This window comes from Ambystoma mexicanum, chromosome 1p, assembly GCF_040938575.1.
Source record: "Ambystoma mexicanum isolate Mex_15411 chromosome 1p, UKY_AmexF1_1, whole genome shotgun sequence".
NCBI lineage: Eukaryota > Metazoa > Chordata > Amphibia > Caudata > Ambystomatidae > Ambystoma > Ambystoma mexicanum.
This window is the reverse complement of record NC_090921.1, coordinates 1,239,523,271-1,239,538,246: the sequence shown is the minus strand read 5'-3', so window position 1 is coordinate 1,239,538,246 and position 14,976 is coordinate 1,239,523,271. Positions and strand designations below refer to the sequence as shown.

The following is a 14,976-nucleotide window of genomic DNA, read 5'->3' as shown; positions in this document are numbered from 1 at the left end:
AAGGAAGTTTATAGAGAGGCGTGAAATGTGCCATATGAGTAAACAAGTCTACGGTTACCATGATGGTCGTGTAACCCCGGGAAGGTGGTAATTCCACGATGAAGTCTGTAGCTATTCATTCCCATGGTCTTGTTGGCAGTGTAGGTTGCAATAGAAGGCCCGCCGGTCTCTTATTGTCGTGCTTATTCTGACTGCAGACAGTACAGGTCTTGATGTACTCTTGTACCTTGCATTTCATTTCCGGCCACCAAAACTGTCTTTGTATAAAACGGAGCGTGTTGGTTACACCACGATGTCCAGAATGAAAAGTATCATGGCAGAGAGTTATTATTTTATTTTGAAGTTTCGGTGTGGGAATGACCAAGGCATTGTCCTTGAATAAGTATCCTTCCTTGATTCTTAAGTTCCAGGGATTCTTCCTAGAGACGTCCTTCCAGAGGTCAGAGGACTGGGTTTTGGCTCGAATCTCTTCCAAGAGGTTGATCGCTTCAGCTATAAAGATTGTGTTGGGAAACATTGTAGGATAGGTCCTATCTTCAGTGGTTAAATAGTCAGAACGTCGGGACAAGGCGTCCGCAATCACGTTTTGTGATCCAGGAACATGAGTGATTTGGAATTGGTACTGGGCGAAGAAGTAGGCCCAACGCGCCTGACGACTGTTCCTGCACTCCATAGATTGGAGAATTTGTAGATTTCGATGGTCCGTACGGACCTGGACTGGATATCTAGCACCCAGGAGTAAATGTCGCCATTCTGTGAAGGCTTGGCGGATTGCCAACAGCTCCTTTTCCAGGACGGAGTAATGGGTTTCGCTGGTTGTTAGGGTTCTAGAGAGGTAAGCCACTGGGTGGTCCATCTTGTCCTCAAGCACCTGTTTCAAGACTGCTCCTATGGCATGGTTGGAGGCATCCGTTTCCACTATGAAAGGGTGATCTAAGTCAGGCTGAGCCAGGACAGGGGCTTGCGTGAATCTTGTCTTCAAGCATTGAAAAGCCTTCTCTTGCGAGGAAGACCAGATGAAGGGAACAACCTTCTTCAGCAGAGCAACGATCGGTTGGACGAGCTCAGAAAAGGTACGAATGAACTTTCGATAAAAGTTAGCAAGTCCCAAGAAAGACTGAACCTGTTTCACCGATGCAGGAGCAGGCCAGGCCAGTATGGCCTTTACCTTTGAAGGGTCCATTCCAACTCCTTCTGGGCTGAGGATGAATCCAAGGTAATGAACTGAAGTCACGTGAAAAAGACATTTCTCAGGTTTGACCAAGAGCTTGTTTTCACGGAGCCGTTGTAGTACCGCCATGACATGTTCTTCATGTTTCAAGGGATCCTTGGAATAAATCAAAATGTCGTCTAGATAGACAATGACAAAGAGAAAAAGCATGTCAGAAAACACTCTATCCATGAAACGTTGAAAAACTGCAGGGGCATTAGCTAATCCAAAGGGCATGACTAGATATTCAAAGTGACCAAAGGGCGTTCTAAAGGCGGTCTTCCATTCGTCCCCTTCCCGGATACGGATTAAGTGATAGGCACCCCGGAGGTCCAACTTCGTGAATATTACGGCGCCTCTGACAGCTTCCATGATATCTGAAATCAGAGGCAGAGGGTACCGATCCTTGAGGGTGCATTGATTTAGACCACGGTAGTCGAGGCAGGGTCTGAGTTCCTTGGAATCCTTCTTAGGAACGAAGAACAATGAGGCACCCGCTGGAGATTTTGAGGGTCTTATGGTGCCATTTTCCAAATTGATGCCCAGGTATTCTCGGAGGGCCTTTTTCTCAGGTTCTGAAAGGATAAACATTCTGCCAAAGGGAATTACTGCCGAGGGATCTGTCTCAATGGCACAATCTTCGGGTCTGTGAGGGGGTAAAGCCTGGACTATGGCAGTCGAAAAGACATCAGTATATCCTTGGTAGACCTCTGGGACTTGTACAATGTTGGAAACCATGAGTGAGGTTTTTTGCTCTTCTGAATGTTCTATAGCTGGTGTTAAGGAGAGATCCAGGGATAAACAGTGGGACATACAAAACTCAGAGCCCAGAAACAATGACCCTGCTGTCCAATTAATGTACGGATTATGTCTTTGAAGCCAGGGCATGCCCAGAACCATAGGGTAATGGGCTGATTTGATGATGTCGAATGTAATTTGCACTTGGTGGTGGTTTATGGAGAGATGGACCTCTTTTGTCTGTAGGGTTATGGGTCCTGAAGAGAGAGGTCTCCCATCAATTGCTTCTACCGGCTGTTTAATGTTCCGTGACTCATATGGTATTTTGTGTCTGATAACCCAGTCTTGATCAATGAAATTTCCCATAGCTCCACAGTCCACCAGGGCCAATATGGGATAGGTCTTGTGCTTGGAGGGCGATAGAAAGGCCTGTAGCACCACCAGGTTATTCTGTCCAGGAGAGTTCAAGGATGTGATTGATGTGGAGCAGACATCTTTCTCCCGAAACCTCGCTCCATCTAGGACCGGGAGCTGGCGTTTCCCGAACGCTGTGGAGGGGCTAAAGGACATTCTCTAACGAGATGCTTGTCTGAGGCACAATACATACACAGGCCGGTGTGAATTCTTCTCATCCTTTCTTGTGGAGTAATTGGCCCACGAAAGGCGCCTATTTGCATTGGTTCGGAGTCGTTATCAGGGGTTGAGACAGGATCGGATTTCACAGTCGACTCCGGAGGGGTTCGTTGAAAGGCAGTCTTAGCCTTTTTCCTTTCAGCCCTTCTTTCCTGGATACGAAAGTCTATTTGTAAGGCTAGATCTACCAAAGCCTGAAACGAACTGGGGCGAGCCACTCTAGCTAATTCATCCTTGATATCGTCATTTAGACCCCTGCGAAATAAGGTGAAACTCGCTTCAGGGCCCCAATCAGCCTCCTTTACCAGCTGTTTGAATCTGGTAATGAACGTTAGCATATCCAGGGATCCTTGCCGAAAATCAAGTATGCGTTCCTGGGCGCTGAACACTTGTTCGGGGCGGTCAAACATAGACTTGAGCGCCTGGATAAATGCATCATAATCGTCCAGGAGGACGTCTCCAGAGTTCTCTAGGGGAGTGGCCCAAGACAACGCATTCCCTGTAAGGTGGGAGATTATGAAGCCCACCTTGGCCCTGGAAGTTGAAAAATAATAGGGCTTGAATGTAAAATGCAGCAAGCAGGAATCCAGAAATCCACGTAAGGATTTTGGCGAGCCATCGTATTTGTCTACCACTCCACCCAGTATCACGCTTTCCTTATTGGCAGAGTCACGTGACAGCACTAATTGTTTCAAGGCTGCGTTCTCTGCCTTTAAGTTCTGTACCTCGGTTGTTAGCTCCTGCATGCCGCGCATGAGGTCCTGGACCGCTTTCTCCATAGCGGTATCAGTGTTGATCGTTTGGCGTCTCAATCTGTCAAAGGTTTCCCCCCGGCTCACCTGAGTTCTCTTCTTGTGGCGTTCCACGGAGGACTCCTTCTCCCGGCCGGACCGGGACTTGTATAAGTGCGCGCGAGTCGAGTCTGACTCCAGCGCGAGCGTTCAAAGTTCCAGGAAGTCGCGTATTCCAGGACGTCCAGGAAGAGGATCAAAGAAAGGTAAGAGATACTGGAAACAGGGGAAAAGGGAAGAAAGAATAAGGGACTTGTCCAGGAACTTGGAAGGGTAACGTCGAGCAGCACACACACGTCGAGACACTACCTAGAGATATCGTTGAGACGCGCGGAGGCGCGGGGCGTGGCCCATTTATAGAACGTGCCGTGTCCGACGTACAGGCTAGTACGGAACACGGCACTGGGCACGACCATGTTGGAAGTATCAAGGAGCACACTCTCCGTCTGGAACAGGACGAGGAAGACCAGAAGGGGCTATGTCCATGGTTCATGACAACATCCTCCTTTCAAATTAAGTAATATGTGACTGAGGGATGACCAGAGCTACAATTATGCAACTCCGGGGGACAAACCTGGGGGTCACCAACAGAGGAGTATCAGTAGACACCATTTTGTCCACAAAATCAATACATCTGCCCCACTGTAAGAGAGGCTATTTTAATAATGTGAATCACATTTATGGATTCCAATTTTTACATTTAATGGCCAGTGAGATTGCATTATTTGCCCTGGTGCCCAGGATCACACAATTTGGTTTAGCAGTTGTGGGGGAGAATAAAAGAGAAACAAAGACTGATGGTTGCTTATTTCTGGGGTGCACCTGGGGATGACATCCGTCAAATGGCACAGATATGCCACACAAGAGGAACATTGCTTTGACTACATAAGCGAAAACCTACAGTCAAGGCCCAAGGACTGGGTTTTCATTAAGTTTACCTTTCTGCTTCCTGCTACACATGAAGACAAAATTAAATGTGTGAGAAGTGTTGTGGTTAGCACAGTGCAAAACCTAGGAATTGCACTACAAATGTAACCTGCAAAAGCAAACCCTCTTGCCATTTATAATCTTAAATGATGTCGTTTAAATGGAGCCCCTCTGTATTTAAATAAGAAGACATGAAAACATTTCAGATTTAAATTGCAATGTGATTCTCATTCAGAACACCTTGAACACAAAGGAAAGCCATTATTGTATGGTATTTATAAAGAATATCTGTCAATACAATAAGAAGTAAACAAGCGTTCCTCTCATATTCAGGAAACCATTGATTTTCCAGGGAATATGACAACAAGCTGAACTCATGTTCAACTCTGCCTTATTGTGAGGGGGGTTTGAAGGCCCAATAGATTAGCTGAGATCATAAGAAAATAGACTTGTATAATTAAAAGCCATAAACAAAACGAATTAACGGTTATGTAATAAAGACCATCTGTGCATGGGTAATGGGATGCAACCACCCACAATCGAGAGGATATTTTTAATAAATAAATTCAAATGCATTCCAGCAATGGCCCAGACACAATATTCTGAGCTGATACAAATCTAAACTGTTTAGATGGCAACCTGGTCTGTGAAAGCCAGACCCAGCTTCAAATAAAGATTATTGCGCTTTAGATGTGAACTTTTAACTAGGCCTTGCAATACAATTCTTCAGATGGATCCATGAAAGACTTCTGACCGCCACTGGAGCCAGAGTCTAGCTCATGAAAATGTTTCACGAGCTAGGGAAAGGCTTCCTCACTCTTTCACGTGGCCAGCGCAGAGGCGTTCCATGGGCCAACACATGGCCATTTCACACAGCGCAGAGTCTCTTCTCCTTACTCCCTCGTTGTGAAAGGGCTTTCATAAGAAGGGAGATCTCAGGGGCAGAGGTCTTCTGCCAGATTGGCACCGCTTCCATCAATGAGTCCCATTCTGAAAATGTAGTATCCATTTTGTATATGCTTATATCGGAGTGAACTGACCATGTAGTTAGAAATCTTGACATATGCCCATTGTTCAATAGCACAATAAAACAAAAGTTCCTCATACACCAACCCTCATGCACCAATACACTGTGGTAAAGGGTTCCTCAAACATAGTCACCAAACCAAGTCAGTAGGACCAGGGCCAAACAAATGATATACAGTATGAGGTGGTAATGCTTTTCAATGAGAATTGTGGCACACTGCTTGTATCCTCCCAGGTGTGTGTAGCTGATAGGAGAAGGAGAATGTGCGTGGCTGGGGCTATATAAACTACTAGGCACTATGCGCTCGAGCGCTGTGAAGGGAAAGCTGAGTAACCAATAAAACAGTCTTTTGGAATCTATATACACTGGCATCACTAAGTTCTCAAACATTAGGGAACCTGCATACATTTAAAATAGGTCAGCAAAATCACTGGCCTGAAAATATAAGGCAGATTAGCAACTGGAATAAAGAGAATGTGAAACAAAAAACAAACACAAGTAGCTGTTCATAACACCGGAGAAGGAAACCTCTATATCTTTTCTCCATTTAGAAAACCAACAGGCTTAAGCCCAAACAGAAAAAAATGTTTACAACTTGGGTGGTGAGCTATGATTATAACTAATTATAACTGTGTATAGTATCTGTGAAGGATTGTCATCTGGTAACGGTGTGGAAGCTGTGGGTTTTTGATTTCTAACAAAATATACAGGTAATCCATGTCTGAGAGGGTGGTTTACTAACCAGACCGCTTTTCAGAAAGCCCCATGCTAAAAGTATAGTGAACACCTGCCCTCTCTCTGTCTTCTGATCTGCAGCAGTCTTCTGATCTACTGCTCCTGCTCTTCAGTGGCACAGAGCAGGTTCAAAGGTTGTTGGTACCCTACAGTCAAGTATTCAGGTTTATTTCGGAAATGTACAAAACATTCCATAAAAACAGTGCAATAGATACAATACATATCAGTGCATTTAGCAACAATAAAATGCACCATGATCCTTTTATCAATAAAGCATCAAGAATAGGATACAATGCTTAAAAAGAATGAAATGTCCATTAGGATCAATAGCGCCAGCATATAGCCAACACAGAATAAGGTGTCTGCTCTTTTAGGTGATGAGCTGATTTGCCTTGTGTGCAAAAACAGAATTGTTCCCCAAGCAGCTCAAATAGAATCCAAGTTCTTCTCAAATGTCAATAGGCAGAGCCCTTTAGGGACTCCAAATGCTTCAAAACAGCCAGAAGCCAACTTGTAAGCTTTAGGATCCAGTAAAAGAAAAAAGAGGGTGTTGGCCCCTCCCAACTGGAAAGTTTCGGTGCTCCTTCTCCAGCCAGCCATGTGCATCAGCCCCTCGTCTTCTTGCCAGCTCCACCACCCCTGCTTACTGTATTATATACTTTTCGGGTCTACAATCACCAAAGTTCTTCCAGCACTCACAAGCTTTCAAAATACAAATATCAGCGAATCACATCTTTTTGTGTAAGTAGTTAGCAAGGATACAAACGTCATTCGTCACTAGAAATCTTTCCGAAAAATGTGTTCAGTGCACATCACCATTCTTGTGTAAATATTAGCCATGGATGTCTTCATCAAAAACTACTATTTGGACGGGGATTTGTAGTTTCCACAGTACCTTGTTATCTTTTGTTTTCTATTCTGCTAGAACCTTGGCTCTTGTTCTAGTAAAAACTATATAGCGGTGAACGGCCAATGTTTATACAAGAGGCCTTTTGTGTGACTCATTCAAGGCAGCTGGCGCTCAGCCCGCACAATTGGAAAAAACCTCCAATTTATTGTACTCTAACATTGCAAAAGCAAATCTCGTGGCCTGCAGTTGACTAAATATGAAAGTGTTAGCATCTCACTGTGCGTTTAGCAACAAGGCTTGGTCTACAGCTCATACCACATGCCGTTTTAAGCATAACTGACATGGGCAGACATGAGACATACACTTAATCTCTATCAGGATAACCATAGCCAGCATATTGTTTCTCACGTGTGCATTGCTTTGGCATGAAGCAAAGGCAGAAGAGAACTTTTTTCCCTTCCCGACCATGCATGGCCATGTAAGGTACAGTAGCCCAGAAAGGGTCAGGGAAGCTTTCCCTACATCTGCTAAGCTTGCCCTCTTCACAAACGGGCGCTGAGGAACTTGTATTGCCAGCGGGCAAGAGAGCTGAAGGCAGAGGCGGGATCAGGCATTGTGGCTCACTTGAACAGCACCTCCACTGCAAAGGGACACAGTGCAAACAAGCAGCAATCCTTGCTTTTAATTCATGCCCCCACACCCTATGCAGGGAGTGAAGAGAGGCAGATAATATGGCAGGGAGTGGCAGGTCAAAGGCACTTCGGAAGCCCTTCCCCCATAATGCGGCACACCACTTACCTTATTTGGAGTGCCACAGATCACTGACAGGTGTTTTGTGTAGTTTCACCCCCAGCGCCTTCATGTCATCAAGCGGGTAGCCCCAGGTAGGCAGGCTCTTTCTGTTGATCGGCATGTTCTTTTTTTTTTTATCACACCCCACGATGGGTGCCAGGTATGCTTCTTTCCCCCCTCTCAATTTGGGGGCACCAGAAGTATGTACGGATAACAGGTCTCAGAGCCCCTCAGAGGGCTGCCAAAAGCAGCAACCCTGGAGAACCTAAGCTCCCCTCGGCTCTATGTGACCCCCCTCATAGACGAGCAAGAGTTCCTGTGTCCCCAGGAGTCCCCTTCTACGGACTGTCTCAAATGCGGCTATAGCCTAGTCCTTAGTCAAGCGAGTGCTCACAAGACCTTGATTTTTTTCCATAGGTTCATTTGCATTAAGTAAACAGCAACAGGTGATTTATAACAGTGAAGCACTAGTATACTGATAACTGTTGTGTCTTCCGTCTCCCTTGTCCTGGTCCTGCATGAATGTTTGCTTGATGGAATGCTTGGTGGAATGTTAGCAGGTTGAATGTTGTGATGTGATTATCCCTTCAAGTTCCATGAATGTCAGTTGGAGTGAGACATCCTGTGAGATTAGAGGCCAATGGATGTTTTCCTATACCTACCTCCTTACTTACCTTGGACTTATCCTGCTGCATCACCTTGTGAATCTGGAACTTAGTAAAGAGGTTCACTTCCATATCTGAGGCGTCAGAGCCATCCTTCACATCCTAACAATGGCGATGGGCTGGCTTGGAGGGGAGGGCCAGGAACCTGCAACAGTCCAGAGAGAGCAGCGTAAGGAAGGAGGGAGGGAGGGAGTGATGGAGGGTTGAGAGACAAGTAGAGGAGACATACACTGACCCCCAGAACCCCAAAGGTGAGCTGAGCCCTGTTGCAGAGTCCAGCAGCTGTTACAAGGCAGGCAAGGGCCAGCTGGCGCGTGAGCTTATCTGTGAGGGGCAGCTAGAGGGCCCTTGAAAGCTGTTTTGGGCTGCCCTGCAGTGTCATGGCAACGGGAGTGCTGCTGTAAGGGGCAGCAACAGGGCCCCAGTGAACTGTTGGGCTGTTCTGCAGTTGCAGGACAAGCATGGTTTCGAGGGGCAGCAAAGAGGGCCTATGTGAGCAGTGGGGCCATCCTGCAGTACCGGGAGTCTGGCAGTGAGGAGATAGTGTTCTGTCCTACAGTGGCCTGGTAAAGGCAAAGGAGAACAAACGAGAAGGCTGTTGTGACAGCCTTGAGGGGTCTGGTTCACCCACTGTCCCATGAAGCAGCTGACCTAATGCTATAATGGAGCATTTGAGGAAGAGACTTACCAGAACAGTGGCAATTTTGTGAGTGGAAAAGCATAGAGAAGAGTGAGGTATCCCAGGGAGCCCGACTCATTATCAGAAGGAAGGGGGCTCTTACCTTGGCTTTTGACTCCTGGCCAGCAGTGTTGAGCGCATGAAGAGGAGTGGATTTCCTCCAGGGGGGCTATGGTGCCGGGCGACGTGGCGCCCAGTTTCAGGATGGCTGAGAAGAGGGTTCAGGGGTGTCGGAAGCAACATTCGAGCTCCGCACTCTCGAACGACTTGAATATCATGATGATGTTTGCGAACGTCTGCCATGCGCGGCACACTGCATCTCTGAGGACGTTGGCTTTGCTTCAAGTAAAGGACCCTGCTGCAGTGGTCCACGCAGAACTGTGTGGATGCGGATGCTTGAGAACTGGATGGCGATGCACTGCAGCGTGCAGTGCCATACACGGCTGGTGTCACAGCATTAAGGTTCAGAGAGATATGCCAGTGATGCCTGCCATGAGGAAAAGGAAGGCGAGGGTTGCAGCATGTGGGAAAAAGAAACAGGGTGGAGGTTTGGCTCTGCCGCACTTCAGCTCTGTGGTGATGGTATCATTCACCCTTAAGTTACTGTGGCATCAGTTTTCATTTTTGCAGCTGGAGATGGCCCCAGTTGCAGTTATCTGTCAAGCAAAATTAGACTCTGTTGCTTGTCGCAGAGCCTTTCAAGGGTGTTTCATGTAATATGTATGGGCAACGTTTCTCTTCTGGCCTCTACTGTGCTTAGCAGTTTAATTATCTTTGGCATTTAAGGTGCGGGCAGTGTTTTTCAGTTACCCATGTTGGTGATTCAGTTAGAGTGTTCTTGTCTTACCTGAGGACTGTTAATTCAGTTTAGCTTATGATGTCATGTGAGGCCTGTATCTGCATACAAGATCCGTGTTTAACTGATCTGGGCAATTTTGCTGGTGGGATTTTCTAAGTCTGGAGGAGTTGATATGGCCTAGGGGTGCAGGTTGCTGTTGCAGATGTTTGGGATCCCTGGCTGTGAGTGAGAAGCAAACATGACCGGCCTCTAGTAATATTCATTGCCTCATTTTATGTCTGGAAGTAATTAATGGTGACAACAAAGTTATGAATTATATATGTATGTTGTGTAGCACAATGTTTGCCTCCACAGCATCACAAATGTTATGGTTTTTGTAGCTCAGGGCCATAGACTTGATTACAGTAGTTATCTCTCATTTACCATGCCTTTGTATGCTCAATTTGCTTTTACTTGTGTAGTGAGGCCCTAATGGTTGTATGTCTTGTGTAGTAAAACCCAGCCTATGGCATAGAGAGCCATTTGTTGGGTTTGTGGCAACCCACCCCTTAGGTGTATGTGTTGTTCAGTGCAGTGTCCGTTAGTAGGCTTGACCTGGATGTAGTGTTGGTGCAGTGTCTGCTGGAGAGCCTGACCTGGCCAAGGGCCATCCGGGGTGTTGGACACCTTGCACTTGGGGGGTCATGAAGCCATGCCTCTTTCATGTTAGTGGAGTTTGGGTGTTGGACACCCGCACTTGGGTCAGGGGGGCCTGCCCGTGACCCTGAGGAATTGTACATCTGCGTTTTTGAGGATGGTCTGCTCTGCCTCCTATTGCACTGGAGTGGATGTCTGTGCTCTCTGCTCTAGAACATTTTTAGGATTGCATTGGCATTGTTGTAGTTGAGGGGTGCATTGTAGTTCAGTGCACCTCGGTTGTTGGTGGTGTAATGCTTGATGGTTCCGTTTGGAGGTTTTGTGGTTTTTTAGGTGAGTTGTGTGGTTGGGCTGGTTCTCTTAGTCAGAGTGTCTTTTGTGGGCCTGCAACTAGACTGAGAGTGTACTTGGGTGGTCTCCTGTATTCTTTGCAGTTTGCTGTGGGAATGAGGTTGGTGGGAGCATTGCTCCTTGTTCTTAGGAATGAAGTGAGTGGTATTGGTAGTGGTTGTGCCCAGAGTGGTGTTTGCCTTCATGCTTTGGTACCATTACCAGACAGTGTTTCTGTTAGGTAAGAATTGGTGCAGTCACACTGTGTGAGACTACACAACACTTTTCTGCTCGATATTAGGTAACCCACCTTTTGGTATAGGTCTGTAATACACAAGTTGGTAGTTACTGAGCAGCCATGCCTATCTCAAGAGGGATACATGTTCTGTACAATTGAAATTCGTAAATACAAGTAACCAAGTAACACTTACACTCAAGGTTTTCGTTATAAATAGTTATTTATTTCTTTAACGTCAGTTTTAAATAAGCATTCTTTAAAAAGGCAAAAGGTAGTAACAATACAAATAAACTTTGGAAATTACTTTACAGTATCAAACAAGCCAGTGAATAATCTTGGATATGCTTCATACACTTCTCTTAAACCCGGAGCTCACTTCAATCACAAGGATAGTATTTGCATTTATATATTACACTGTTATACTTTGCAGATTCAGAGTTGTAGAAAGGAAATGTTAAGGGAAGTAAAAAAGGTTAGAACAGTTTCTCAGTAAATGTGATGACAACTAAATCCTCCAATGAAGTCTGGAGAAGCCTTTCCCAGCAGTACCAGTATACAACAAGCTACCACCTATGAGGGACAAACACTATCAGAGTCAATGGATTTTAGAAGAGTGCCTTTAGGGAGCCAGGAGAGCCAGAGTCATTTGGAACACAGTCTATGTATCTGATGCACTTCTTGGATCAAAGTCTTGCACAAAGTTAGAGAGTTCTGAAAAATCACTTGTAGGGCCACAAGCTGTTAAACTTGTGAGGAGGGAGTTGAAGTCAACTCAAAAATGTTAGCCAATGCAATTCCCAAGTGAGAAGAGTGCAGCTAAAGGCAATAAGATAAGTACCCCAAGCCTAAACAGTACCTCTGGTAGGAAGAGGAGTGCTCCATCTGGATTCCGTCTTGCTACAGTGGTGCAGACCCTGGTTCCTGAGCCTCAGTCGTGGGGACAAGAGAGAGGATGTCTGGAGGGCTCCTGCGGCGGTACTTGGGAGCTCATCGGCAGCTACGGGTTCTTTTCGGTTCAGCAGCATTTTGCCGTTTCAGCACTTAGCAAACAGCACCAATGCGGATCTCTGACACCGGTTGGACTCTCTTCGCTCCCTCGGTTCTGCACTCTAGTGAGGGGACTCTGGATCTGGAAGTCCTGCTTCTGGAGGGTCCTTAGGAGTCTCCTGGAGCTTCTAGCCAGATCCGTTCTGTGGCAGACATTGCACTCGACTACGGACACTTGACCCCAGGCATTGGGCTCTCAGAGCAACGGAGAGTCACAGCAAGTCGGGGTTGGTTGTCCAGTGGAGTTTGTCTCTGAGTTAGTTGGTTCCACTAACCCAATGGAAGAAGTGTTTCCGTCCGGAGCTTCTCTGTCGAGGTGAAAAATGAGGTCAGCACAGCAGCAGGTCTTCACCAAGCAATTCAAAGGTCCAGGAGGTTGCAGCAAGCTTTGTTCACGGTTTCTTCATGGGGGTTTTCACCCAGTGGTCAACTCTGCCTGTAGTCCCAAAAAATCCTCTCATTTTAAGCAGGTTTCTCCCATTGATGCACAGCCTAGCCTGTCAATCACACAGCAGGGTGGCTGTCCCGAAAGGAAAGCCAGCCCTCCATTCAGGACTAGTTGGATTCAGGCATTCCTAGAGACAGAGGACAGGGGAGTTTCTGGAACCTCCCTCACATCCTGTCCTTCCAGGCACCCTGGAGCCAGGGGCGGGCTTCAGGGCTGAAGCCCGCCAAAGGCAAGACAAACAAATGGCTCAAACCTGTCTCAACGCACAGAGTAAAACCCAAGAAAGACCTCACAAACAGAAAATGGTGAAAAAGAAGACAGGGGCCCTTTTTACAAAATGGTCACCCATGGGTGCTGTACTGCAGCTGAGGGTTCAGCCTGCGGTAGAAAAGCACAATGGTAGGAAAAAGTAAACCACTGCCGCCAGCCATTTAAAGTAGTGAGGGTAACATAAAAATGTTACATTGGACTGTAGGCTAAGGGGCTACTAGGTAACCCCCCCAGCACTCAACATAAAATGGTGTGTGCTGGGCCTACAAACAGAAAAGGTAAGTCAAGTCAATTTGACTTTACTATTCTTGGGAACTGTAGTTCACACAAGAAAAGGTATTTAAACCTTATGAGAAATCTAAAGGATTTCCCAGTGACACTGCACTGAAGGTGCTGGGTCACTCTGTCACCATACCAAAGGCAGATGCCTATGGAGTTTGTCAGCCTCCAAAAACAGTGAAAACCCAAACTCCAAATAAGATAAAAACACATGAGAGAGTGAGAAAAAGGTCTTACTCACTTCAGGGTTAAAATTAAAAAAAAGTCCTACATCCAGCAAAAGAGCTGGGGGTCTCTAAGGTTGAAGGGAATTAGCACAGAAATTAGAATTCTCCCTAACAGTTTCCTTTGTGCTCATTCCGTGCCTTGTTCCTTGGTTTTGTTAAGGAGGGAGATGTGTGTTTTGTGTCTCCCTTGCCGTGGTCCTGCATGAGTGTTGCTTGTTGGAATGCCTGGTGGAATGTTAGCTGGTGGAATGTTGTGGTGTGAGTACCCCTTGAAGTTCCATGAATATCAGTTGGAGTGAGACAGACTGTGAGAGTGGAGGCCGGTGGATGTTTTCTTGTACCTTCCTACTTACTTACCTTGGACTTATCCTGTGGTATCACCTTGTCAATCTGGAACTTAGTGAAGAAGTTCACTTTCCTACCTGAGGTGTAGGAGTCATCCTTCACATCCTGACAATAACATTGTAAAACATAAAAAGTTTTACCCATATTTTAATAAAAGAGATTTGCCATAAAATAAATGTCTGTGTTATAATGAAAACAATGGGCCTCATTCCGAGGTGGGCGCAAAGGGATACCGGGCACCGTTAAGGACATTGGTGCCGGTAATCACTTTGCGCCCTATTCCGAGGTCCCTTAGTGGGTCCCGCAATGGGCGCCTAGTTTTACCAGGTGCCCTTAGCGGGAGCCGCTAAGGGACCAGAGAGCTTATAACGGTACCGCAAATTGCGGTACCGTTATTAGCTACTTCCCCATTCCCTTTGAGCCCTATGAGGGCTCAAATGGGAATGGGGAATGGATTTTTCAATGGGGACTTACCGGTCCCTCCAGGGTCGGAATGGACCGGTAAGTTCCCATTGAACCAGGTCGGACCCGGACCCGGTTTGAGAGGTAGTCATGGCGCAAATAGCGCCATGACTACCTCCATACTCGGAATGAGGCCCAATGTATCTTTATTGCAGAGGCTTGATGTGTTTACTATTTGGCGAGTCATCTTAAGGTCTCATTGGTTCACGTATTGTGGACTATGTATATATTATAAAAAAGGGAGGGCCTCAGAGGTCATCCTTAGAGAAGGACAGGAAAACAAAAAGAAACAAGGCAGCACAAACTAGAAGTTGTAGCATGTACAGGGATACCCTATGAAAATAATGCTACCATAAGGAGACCCCCAATACGGACTTCATTGAGCATACAGTCAAATATAGTGTGAAATGAAGTATATAATTGTTGGTAAATGAATATAGTTTCCTATCAACAAAGCAATGATGTATCTTAACTGATGAAGATGTTCAAGAGACTTGTCAAATAGTCCAAACGAGAGGAGTTTGCAATTCCGCAGCTCCTTCATGATGCTACATGGTCTGATAGGATATTTATCCTGGAGAAGTACATCTGAGTTCAAATAGTTTTCCTGAGTCACAACAGCCATATCCCTTGACAGGGTAAGAAGCCTTTTCTCCCATTAATGCAACCACACCTTTTTTACTACCTCATTTCTGATTTTGAGCTTCTGGGGCAACACAAGAAATCCTGAAAGGTGAGTATCTACTCGCTAATCTAAACAATGCCCTCCACTCGAATCAATAACAACAGGAAAATGTATTAGGCACAGTAAATCAATTAAGAAAAATAGCTAGTAAACCTGGAATCTA

General features: G+C 46.0%; 1 protein-coding gene and 1 long non-coding RNA gene across 6 annotated transcripts in view; one reads left to right on the top strand and one right to left on the bottom strand.

The window, feature by feature from the left end:
• The window catches only part of LOC138452408 (myelin-associated glycoprotein-like), a 655,309-nt gene that overhangs the window by 289,005 nt on the left and 351,328 nt on the right, over window positions 1-14,976 (bottom strand). The gene's annotated exons all lie outside the window — the stretch shown is intronic.
• LOC138452464 (uncharacterized) overlaps window positions 1-14,976 on the top strand; it is a 431,049-nt gene that overhangs the window by 176,406 nt on the left and 239,667 nt on the right. The window lies entirely within an intron of this gene.